The 12374-nt window shown below is 40.6% G+C and overlaps 1 pseudogene; it reads left to right on the top strand.

The window, feature by feature from the left end:
- Window positions 1-3074: 3074 nt before the first annotated feature.
- Window positions 3075-12089, top strand: LOC148097198 (B2 bradykinin receptor-like; annotated as a pseudogene).
- The last annotated feature ends 285 nt before the right edge of the window (window positions 12090-12374 follow it).

Genomic DNA, 12374 nt, shown 5'->3' with positions numbered 1-12374 from the left:
CCCAGAACCTTTTTACCTCATGGTAAATATGACCAGATCAGTCTTTCATCTTTGGAAACATACCTTAATTACGGTATGTTAAGGACAGACTAAAGGAGAAGGCCACCACTCTCTTCCTGGCAGTTCTCCTGGCATTGCTTATCTGCTGGATAATATTCCGTTTAAGTGAGTTACTAAGTGTGCTCAAAATAGTTGACTTTCTAAGGCGTCATCTCATACTGGTCATCTACCAACACATTTCTCTATATTTAGCCTTCTTCAACAGTGTCCTTGTCCTTAAGCCAGATTTCTTCATTATCTTTGGGAAAGGTTTCAAGAAAAGAGGAAAGGAATTCTTTAAACAGAGATCCAATCCAACAATAAAAGCATTCAGCCTCGCACAGACAGATTCCAGGCTTGGCCCGGGAATCTAACATTTCCTCAATCTGATCTGTAGAACTGTGATGTTTTCAGCTGTGATGTGTGCTTTGATAATTTTACATAATTTTTAATGGTTTATCCAAAAAAAAGTAACTAGTAAGCTCCTCACCAACCAGCCTTAATCAGTCCAACTCAGCACCCACCTCTTCCCCCCACCGTCACTCAGCACTGGATGTCCACAGGGTGTAACAGGCAGTGGGAGCCAACTGTGTGGAGAGTGAATACTGGACCCAAATGCAGACCCAAAAATGGAGCGTGAAATGTGACTTGAACTCAAAGCGAGCCATTTATTATAGCTGATAACCAGTGTTGGGACTAACGCGTTACTAAGTAACGCGTTACAGTAACTACGTTATTATTGTGGTAACGAGCACGGTAACTAGTTATTATGCCAAAATCAGGAACGCGTTAGTCGTTACTGGGATTTAGATAGGGTCGTTACTCGTTACTTCGTGTGGTGGCTATCGCGGAGCTTCCACAGATTCTGTAACATTAGCAAGTGGTGGAGGCAGCAGGTGGATGAGGGAAAGGGGAGGCAGGAGGAAAAGAGACCCGAGGTGGCCGCCGGTCCAAGTGTGAACTGAACTTCAGGTAAGAAGTTATGACCTGCAGTCTATCTGGGTCAGATATAAACCAAGTTTAGGTGGAGTTTATTTTCGTTATTCTGACTTTTTCCGTACTGCGTACTAGCTAGCATGACGGAGTTTCTATACAGCTGGGTGGCTGCTATGAAGTTAATGATGTTGAACTTTATTTTGTTCATAAGTTAGAGTTGCCAACCGTCCCGTCTGGTATTCAGAGAAAATATTGCGCGTTTCTTATTGAGGTGAAAAGGAACAGTTTGTCCCGTAATTCAGCTACAATGAAAAAGGCACAAAGCTGGAATTATTCTGTCTTTGCTGCACAGCTGCCTCTTCTTCTTTCATACTCCCCCTCCCTCTCCTGTTTCTACTTCAATCATGAAACTGATCAATGATCAGCTGATCGGCTCTCTTGTTTGTTTATCGCCCACTTTGCGCTAGAAAGAGGAAACCACCGGATGTCGCCTTAAACAACAGCAGCACGTTTAAGCTTGATCAGCTGTTGTTAGAATTTATTTAATATTAATTTCTAGTATCAGCTGATGTTTGCTGGAGCCACAGCTGCAAAAAAGCTGCTGATCATGATATCAGTTTGGTTATCTGGTGAGAGGGAAACATGAAGATGAAACCAGGAGATGTCCTTACCGAATCATCAGAGCTGAACAGGTGATGGAGAAACAGGTTTACCTTTTAGGTGACATGAATGAGTTGAAGGGAAGTTATGAACTGTTTCTGAGAGACAGATAACCCCAGGATCCTTTTTTAGGTAGCTGACAGCTGGTAACTGTGCAGGGGCGGATCTAGCAAAGTTTTGCCAGGGGGGCCAGGTAGGGCATTAACAGGGAGAGGGGGGCACAAAGAAGTACTTTTCTTTCTTATTCTCATTTAAAATGTCTAGCTTTTAAAAAATAATTATCTGAATCTTACAACAAACGATTGATAGATTGATACATATATACCATCAGAACAGTGAACATCACTGTCACAACAGTGTTTGTTTTCATTCAAAGGCTTTATGATTTTTCCTATAATGGTGGGCCAGTCTCTAGTCAAAATGCCCGGGCCGATTTTTTTGTCCCCGTCCAGCCCTGTATGCAGCTCATCTGCAGTCTGGTGTTACCTACATCTTCCTATTCAGAAGGCAGAATTTCCGAGTTCTGAGTACAATCGAAAGCACCACGACTGCAGTTTTTGTGTTGGATGTAAAAGGCGCACATGACGCTGTGACGTAGGCTAGAATCATGGCAGCAGTCAATGACGGTCCAGGCGTGGGATTTCTCTCGTGGAAATATGCACATTATTTTTTCCTTTCTATTGGTAGGTGGCACAGTGCACTTGTGGCAAGTAAGCAAGCTAGAAGACTGGCAAAGTTATGGAAGCAACACATTAACAAGAGAATTCTGAGTAAAACCAAAGTTACTTTCCCTAGTAACTAGTTACTTTGAAAGTAACGAGTAACTTGAAGTAACTGAGTTACTTTTGATAGAAGTAACTAGTAATGTAACTAAGTTACTATTTTAAAGTAACTTACCCAACACTGCTGATAACAAGAGTACACAAACAGAGCAAAAGCGAGAGGGGCAAAAACTAAACCAGCACCTAAACTAGCAGAAACTAAACTATGATGACTGTGACATATGACATGAACATGATTCAGAGCAGGTGCATGCAAGAACTATGAGAAAGCAACACAAACATGGTGCATGAGCAAGACCTGAGCTGAATCATGAAATACCCGAGTGACACTTGACATGGTGGAGGGAACACAGATGACCTGACAACCACCGAATGAAACACACACAGATTAAATAGGAGGTGATCAGAGGAAGTGGAAACACATGGGGAAACAGCTGACACAAATGAACACCCAGCCCACTACTTTACCTCTTCTACACCTATGACTGCACACCAACCCACCCAACCAACGTCATTGCCAAATATGCCGATGAAACCACGGTGGTTGGGCTCATGGATGGATGAGATGCACCGTACAGGGGAGAAGTAGAGAACTTCCCCTGCTGGTGCTCAGAAAATAAGCGGAGGCTGAACGTCCATAAAACAAAAGAACTCATAATGGAATTCGGGAGGCACGGACAGATCCACTCCCCTCTGATTGTAAATGGAGAATGGGTGGAATCTTCAGGTTTCTGGGCACCCACATCTCCACCGATCTCACCTGGACTCACAACACCAATGTCCAGTAGAAGGCCCAGCAGCGGCTGCACTTCCTTTATGTCCTAAAGAAGAATAACCTGGACTGGAAGCTGCTGCTGGCCTTCTTTCGCTTCTCAGCGGAGAGCATGCTCTCCTACTGCCTGGGTGTTTGGTACACAGGAGCCACGACTGAGAACAGGAACGCTGCACAGAGGGTAATTAACGCTGCCCAAAAAATAATTGGCTGCCCCCTGCTACCCCTTAAGGCCATTGTTAGATCCTCCTGTTTCAAGAAAAACATTGCCACACAGGTGACCCCTTGCACGTTGCTCACCTCCTGTTTTACATGCTGCCCTCTGGTCGGTGCCTCAGGTCAATCAGGTCCCACACCACCATAATCACAAACAGCTTCTTCACCCGGGCCATTCGGACTGTCAGTAAACACTAACCTCCCACACCCCACACTGCCGAGTCATCTCAATAATCTAAACCATGGTATGACCAACCCTGATCACTCAGGTCACTCACACACAAACTCTTCAGACCAAGTTTTTTCTTTGCACTACGTCTGAGCACTTTGCAACTCTGTTGTGTACCTTTCTCTTGTTTTTTATATACCCCTCTTGACTGTATAAATTTCTCCTTTTTGCTATCTACTAGCTCTAGTTTATCCCAGCACAGTTGGTGTGAAGCACCCACAATGTTGTTGGACATGTACAATCACAACAAAAGGCTATTCTATTCTATTCTATTTTCAGTTAATCGTTTCCTTTCTGGTAGATGATGGGCAAAAGAAGAAATGAGGGTTTATCATTATAAAGATAAACCCTCAGTTTATCTTTATAATGGCTTAGTTGTGTGGGGTTGTGGACTAAGAGAAAGGAAACTGTGCCATAATCTTTCTTATTTACATTTGTGTCTTATTTAAATATTCTCACCATAAAAGGCAAATTCTCAGCACATCGCTCTTCTCTTGTCCTAAGCCCTCATCAATTCTCATACCCATCTTTCCTTGACCTCCATGAAACATCATGGAGGTTAAGGAAAGGAAAGGAAAGAGTTTAGGAAAGGGAGGTAGGAGGGAGTTTTGGAAAGCAGCCTCTGTTTTTCCTCCATGTCGTGTAGTTTTACTTCCTGTCTCTGCCCTTGCTTATTCCCTGAGTTTCCTCAGCTGTATTTTATTTCCCACGTGTTTCATTTCCTCTCATCACTACTTGTGTAAACATTGTCTCTGTGTTGTATCCTTCCTGTATTCTAATCTTGGATACATTGTGCTTTCTCGTGTATTTTCCAGGTAAGTTTTGGCTTTGTGGATTTCCTGGTTTTCTTTTTTTCCCTAGAATTTGTGTCCTTAAGACTAAACAACATTAAAAGCTCCCTTTTCATTTACATCTGTCTATGATTCCGGCATTTGGGTCCTCAAGATGAATTTGACTTTCAGAAAGCTAGCCTTGACCCCAAGGATCTCACATATTCTCTGCACTCAGACACAGAATCAAGAAATTTAATGAACTCAGGAGATTGTGTTAGATTTTAGTACTCTTCAGTACATTTCACTTCACCAGACCAATATCCAGATATCTGAGATTAGGACCATAATCTTCAGCTTCATCATTTCTGTTTCCATGATCTTCTTCTGTACTGTCAGAATTATTCACACACTCCAGAGACTTGAGCTAGGAGTGAGTTAAGCAGTGAAGTGGCAAGGAAACTGAAGACACAAGGAAATCAAGATAAGTACAGAGCACAGACATAAAAATATGGCCTGGTTACCACCTTGAGATAGTCAAGATACTGACTATATTTTTAAAATGATGTACTGGCAGACTTCCAGGCATTTTTGTCATGTTTCAACACAAATATTAGAAAAACTGTTAAAGACGAACGCCTGAAAGTTTTTGCAGGTCTTTCCTGCAGTCACAATGAATCAGGATCTGGAGTTTGGAATAGACATGTAAATAAAAGTCTCCTTCTTAATTAGCTCATGTTTTTCTGATACATTTTCTTCTTCATCGTTGTCTTTTGGCTGCTCCCTTTAAGGGTCGCCATAATGGAAACCCAAATCAAAGTCTGTGTATTCCTGAATCCAGAGGTTTGATCTTCAGTCACCACTGCCGCTTAGATTTATTTGAGTAACTTGGCTTTAACTCATTTTGCTGCAGTGTGCTGTTTGTCCTGCTGGGCTGATTATATAACAGATGCTTTTCAGTGAAATCCTATCCAAAGTGTCATCAGTTGTTATCAACATGAATGTGCTCTGCAGCGTCTTCTTCCTTGTTCTAGTTGGCGTAGGTTCTGTGCTCTTAAAAATTCTTCAGCAGGCTAAAGGAAGGTTTCTCAGAATGATGTTTTGTGCTGGGGTGTGTGTTTAATGATTTAATATGATGGAAGGAACAATTATTTGTCTGAGTATGAGAGAACCATTGGTGTATTTCTCTCTAATAATCCTACTGTATCAGGTCTAATTTAAATTCTTTATGTAACACTGTTTTTTTGTTTGTTTGTTTTCCAGTGATATCCAGACATGGCATATTAAATTCATAGAAGTGATATTGGGGAGCTGTCAGTCAGTAGTGAGTAGTGATGTAGTGAGGTTTGAGTGGTTTACCAGTTGTTATACAGCCCATGCATTTATCTAAGAGCAGGTAGTGTACTGGCTTTCAGTAACTGAAAAGTTACACGCTTTTATGCTTTATTACTGAAACCTCATGATGCTTTTTCATATTTTCTGTCATATACTGTTACAGTGGCAAATACATTAAACAAGTCCATATTTAAAAGGCTGAGGTCTGCATATGTGGGAGTGATCCTGAAAGCTGGAAAGTCATACTTCAGACTAATCTAAACACTCAGGTTCACATGTTTGATTTGAGCATTTGAGGCAAATGAGTGACTTTTCACTTGCCACACAAATGTGTTAAAAACTAAACGCACATATAAAAAGGAGTGGGTTTTTTTCTTTGTTTTTTTTTAATCTTCATGAATACAAAGATTTACATGGTTGTGGGAACATGTTTCACGTAGTTTGTGCTGTGAGCAGAGGTGGCAAAAGTACAGGCTGTCTTTACTTAAGTAGAACTACTAAAAAAAATACTCCAGTAAAAGTGCTGAAGCAACTTCTTTACTCAAGTAAAGTACTCAAAGTAAGAAAGCAAAAAGTAGCTCCTGATTCTAACAATTTTTTGTAGAAAGGTAACAGAACCTTGTTCTAAATATATGTATACTAATATAATGATAAAATAATATATTAGCACAACTTTTGAATAACACAGAGTTAGTGTTGTTTTGTTTGTTTTGCAGGTCGTTTCACAAAATGAAACTACATTATTTATCAAATCACATTATATACTACCACCTTACACACACCATGCATACATGCCACTACTGCACATTCACCTAATGTATATATTATATATACATTAGGTATATCGACTTTTGCACAATTCGAGGAGCATGTCAGGTTACATTTCACTGTGTGTTATACTTTAAAACTATGCATGTGACGAATAAAGAACTTTGAAACTTCAACCAATATGTGGTTAAAATTCTGCCATGTGTTTTAAATTTGCAGTTAATCGAGCATCACTGAGCAGTCCTTACCTTTAAATCTAACCTCATGTCGTGCCTGTCTTCCCACATCTTTCTCAGAGTAAAGTTATCTCTCACTCTTTCTCTCCCTGTGAAAGACAGCAGCTGGGCCTTTAGCTAGCAACACACTGTGCGACACAGCATACAAACAGCTTGTGTGTTCGCTGTGTGTTGAGCCAATAGAATTTAAAATTACCTGCCACTTTATTTGCACATAAGTGAAGTTTTTTTTTTTAAAGTCATTATTTCGAGATTAAAGTCGAAAATGGATTTTTAGAAAAAGGTCTAAATGTGGAGATTACTGTTGCTGTTGCTGCCATGGCTGCTGTACCCTCTAAAAATGCCATGTTTAGTTTGTTAGTGAGACAAATCGATCAGCCGTCTTGTGATACATCTTTATTGCACGAGGCTGTGGCCATTGATCACCTTGCATCTGTCCATTACAAACCATTTCCATTTGTGCAAATCTACTCTTGCTGTAAATTATGAATCCTAGAAAATAAAAACTGGCCATGAACGCTTTCTAAACTGATGATAGCCTAAAATAAAGTGAAATACATTGAAAAAAATAATGTTTGTCACTGAAAGATGAATGCTGTGAAGTGCCATATATACCATCATCTAACAAAACTACTGAAAATATAAGAAAAACATCTGACTATCTGATGATCTGATAACAAGCATGCCACAGTTTAGAGAACCAAAAACAGGTCTCACCTATTATAAATATAATTTATACATACATAAATATATAAGTGATGTGCACCTACACATCACTTTTTAAAGGAGTACCCTCAAACACTGTTATATAGAAATATATTTATCAATATAAATAAATGTTGGCTGTCATCTTAAGTACCAAAGGAACAACTAATCTTCTGGCATTTGCTGCAGAAATTCATGTTTTTGCATTTCCAACCATTTTCATGTGCAATGGTGCTCCTGTTTATGAGTGTATATATGTGAGGTGTGCTGTGTGAGATTCTGGGCTGATAACAGATGGTCTTTCAGTGATATCCTATGCAAAGTGTCATCACCTGTTATCAACACGAATGCATTCTGCAGAATATACTTCCTTGTTCTGGTTAGCATAGATCATTATGTTGCACTGGTGCTTTCCTATGAGAGGAAGAGTAGGGCAAAACTGGGATGTCTGCTTGTGTGGGGTCTTTACTCTTCACGCATTCATCTACAGGAAGGTCAAAATTCACCCGCAGTCAAATGTTGCTGAATGCACATTTAATCTCACAAAAGATCCATATCTAATGATGGAGAGGAAGATTATTTTTAGTTTTATCATCCCTGTTATCCTTCTGCACAGCATTAGTCAAGTTCTGAGAAACAGTCTAGCAGAGGGTTTCAAACTCAGAGAATTAAGCAGCTGTCATGTTTTGCAGTTTTTCTTGGCTTATCTTGCCTCTTCTTCTTATAAGTGAGCATTTTAGTTTGCTTTTCATTGCTGTTCTTGAGCTTTAGTTTAGTTATTATTTTAGGCTGAGCTTTGTTAGTGTTCCTGTGATTATTATTGCATTTCTGGGTTCTGTCAGAAATATCACTCCTTCTGGCGTTATTTTAGTTCCTCTAGTGTTTTACTGTCAAGTCCCCGTCTTAATGTTAGGCTTTGCCCTGTTTTGGTTTTTTTTGCTTCATCTTTTTAATTTGGGTCTTTGGCCTCTTGTGGTCTATAGTTTTTCTACCTTCCCGTTTGTGTCTAGATTCTGCTATGCCTTGTTGTCTCCAGCTGTGCTGACTCTCCATGATTACTTTTAGGGGTGCAACGATACTCGTATCGATATCGAACCGTTCGATACAGTGCTTTCGGTTCGGTACGCATATGTATCGAACGATACAACATTTTTAATTTATTTTATCAACTTTCCTTCTGACGATGCTATCTGTGTTGAGCGCTCAGTGGATCTGCGCTCGACAGTGCAGCCTAGGCGGAGTAGTCGAACACAGATTCACTGAGGGCAGGGCAAGCTAGCGAGACAGAAGCTAGGCTAGTTGCAACATGGCAAATTGAACCTCCCCCACCCTCATTCAGATCTGGCGTTTGGAACTATTTTGGTTTTCATGTGATGTATGACCCTGAAGGTAAGCGTGTCATGGACAAAAGTAAAACAGTATGTTGGATGTGCCAGCAATGCTCAATTGGTGGGAACTAGTGTGTTAGCGCAGTTAGCTCGTTAATGTGTTGACGTCTTCCAGCCCCACTCATGAGGCGATCTGCGGTAGCTCGTTAACGGAGATTTGCCGTGTTGTGACGTTAATGTCATTTCAGATTAACGTTGACAGCACTAGTGGGAACACAACCAATATGACTGCACATTTACTCCAACATCATCCTAGTGCAAAGACAAGTGGAAGCAGACAAAAACAAGCACGCATGCTACAAACTTTACCCGAGTCATTTAGACAGCCGTTAGCACATGATTCTCCTTATGGGGACCTGATATGTTTAATATGCTGCTGAGAATATAGCCCAGAAGAAGCGTATAGTATAGCTTTTATTTTGGAAAGAGACATTTCTCCATAATAAACTCTCTTTTCCAAAGATGAGTGATTCCTCAATCAGATACAGGGCTCGCAAAATCGCTAGCCCGACGTCCTGGGGCTTTTTTCCAGTCGGGCTACCAAAATCTATCTCTGCTCTGCTCGTCGGCCTATCGTAGGAAGGAAAACTATATGTCAATGCTTTTGCATTCTTTCGGAAATGTAGCTGGGTAATTATGTCATTGGCATCGGCCACTGTCAATATGTGACATACTGAAATCGCGTTTGAATTTGCGCTTGTTTTTTGCTTTCACTTTGCAATCGCGTGAACTGTGTATAGAGAGCAACAGTACTGATTGGTGAGTGATGATAATTTGCGCACCAATTCCTCTGACATCGTCTTATCAATCGTTAGCTTACTATGCAAACATGACAAGTGAAATCTCCTGCAGCTTAAACATGTGAGAGGTTGATCGCGCAGAGAATCGCTGAGCGTTATGTAAGTGCGTGTGTAAAAGCAGCAGGATATATATTTTAGTTCTGCTGAGCCAAATAAGACAGGTCAGGGTGAAGAAGTGACAGCCAAAGAAAAGCTTACCACAAAACGGAAAAGTTATGACAAATCAGACTATAAGGAAAAAAGAAAGTGCAGCTTTATGGTTTCATGGACAAAAGAATTTCTGTGGCTGCAATATGACGAGCTAAATAACCAGGGCTGCACATAAGTGGTCCGCAGGTGCGCATTCGCTGTCAAAATAAAAACCCGCACAAGATAAGAAGTTGCAACGCGTGTTTGCGTACATAAGATTTTCAGGAGGAGGACAGACATTTGTTTAGAACTCTTAAAGATGTCGAAGAAGCTCCTTTAAGCAATTACTGTGATGTTCCTCCACCTCCAAAGAAATGTCAGAAGGAGTCCGAACCACAAAAGAAGCACGTATTCTCGGAAAAGTGGTTGCAGGAGGTGAGCTGGCTTCAAACAAATGATGAACGCACAGAGATGTGGTGCAGAATGTGCCGTGAAAATTTAATAAATGACAAATTAATAAAAAGGCATGAACATTTTTTTTGTATCGAAAAAATATCGAACCGTGACACCAAAGTATCGAACCGAACCGAACCGTGAATTTTGTGTATCGTTGCACCCCTAATTACTTTGTGTGTGTTTAAAGCCTCTGGTGCCCATCTGTCTAGTTCCTAGTGTGTTTTCGCCTCCTTGTGCTATTTGGACTTTCTAAGCCTTTGTTTGGATTTTTTCTTTTAGAATTGAATCAGCTGCAATGAAGCTCACTTTTTTTATTTCTTCAAGTCTCCTGTAGTCTGCATTTGGGGCTGGAGCTGGGGATTGTCACTGATTTTTAGAATTGTTTCGATTCTGATTCACAAGCTCCCGAATCAATTTGATCCACGATTCCATATTTTTATATCTATAAAAACAAAGCTGACACTTGCAAGCCTCACTCACCTCACTCTTTAACAGTCAACACTTAAACACTGTTATTTCCCAGATGATCTGATGATAAACCTGCCACACTTCTTACTGCAGCTCTGCACTGGCACTGAAACCCACAAACATCATAAGAGGTGTTAGTTCACATGGGCCTAAAAACATCGAAAGGTGATTTCTATTGACTGAGGTAAAGCATGACAAACTAGTCCTACCTGCTGATTGCAATTGTATATGTTCAGATTTCAACCTGAAATATCAGTTTATTCATCTTCAATTTTTGTTCAGGGTCTCCTGAGCCAGCCCTATATGCTTTTATCAAAATTTAAAGATTTAGGTCTAATTACCAAGACATGTATGTTGTAAAACTGAGCCTGAATTCTGGTTGCCACAATTTTTATGTCCATTGAAATTCACTGAAAAATGTCACGGTTAGGAACATATTGTCCTTTATTTATCTGCAGCATCCTTGCCAAAGTATTTCCTGACACTGAAGATGTCTGAAAACCAAAACAATAATAATTGCAGTCTTGATGTAAACAGTGTGGTCTGTCCTTCCAGACTATATCAAGGTCATCCACCTGCTTTGAATCATCTTTAACGTGCTTGTGCTGATGGTTTTCTGCTTCCACAAGAAGACCTGCACTGTGGCTGAGCTCTACTTGGCTGCAGCTGACCTGGTTCTGGTGTGCTATTTGCCCTTCTGGATCGAATACATAAAAAGGGCTAAAAGTGGCTTTCTAGTGAAAGTGCATGTGAATTGTCATCAGCTGTTATCAACATGAATGTGTTTTGCAACGTCTACTTTCTTGTTTTGGTTAGCATAGACTGTTATGTGATGCTGGTACACTCGCTTTCCCATGAAAATATGAGAACGTGTTTTTATGCCAAACTGGGATGTCTGTTTGTGCTTGGTGTTTGTTGGCCTGTATTCATCTAAGGAAACTCAAATCTGAAGATTCACTCAAATGTTATTGAATGCACATTTCACTTCACCAGACCAATATCCAGATATCTAAGATTAGGACCATAATCTTCAGCTTCATCATTTCTGTTTCCACGATCTCCTTCTGTACTGTCAGAATTATTCACACACTGGGAAAAAGAGGGGTGAGACACTCAGAGAATGGAGTAGGAGGCCACCACTTTCATCCTGTGAGTTGTTCATTCTGGCATTCCTGATCTGCTGGGTGCTCATTCTCCCGTGAGCAGGATACTAGATGTACTCGAAAGAATAAATACTGAGATTCTGCATACTAAGCCTTCTTTAGAAGCCTTCTAAATCCCATTTTCCCATTCAGCCTTGTTTCCAAGAATCCAAGAGTGACGGGAAGAAGGTGAGAGGCGATTCAGTGAATTTAGCCAAAGTGACCAGCATCCAGAGACTTGAGCTAGGAGTGAGTTAAGCAGTGAAGTGGCAGTGAAACTGAAGGCACAAGGAAATCAAGATAAGTACAGAGCACAGATATAAAGATACAGCCTGGTTACCACCATGAGATAGCTGACAGACTGGCACAGAGTAGATGAGTAGATGCACTGCCCTTAAATATAGCCTCGTTGATTGTCATCAGTGGATGGCAGGTGAGCAGAACAGGTGAGGAACTAATGCTCTGCCCACAAAGCAGACACAGAAAGACACAGGATGACCACCATGATGGATGATGGATATCCTTGATAGGATCTTCTCAGGC

The sequence above is a fragment of the Neolamprologus brichardi genome, chromosome 19 (genome assembly GCF_056152115.1).
Source record: "Neolamprologus brichardi isolate AB-2024 chromosome 19, ASM5615211v1, whole genome shotgun sequence".
Taxonomy (NCBI): Eukaryota; Metazoa; Chordata; class Actinopteri; order Cichliformes; family Cichlidae; genus Neolamprologus; species Neolamprologus brichardi.
This window is presented reverse-complemented; position numbering and strand designations above follow the sequence as displayed.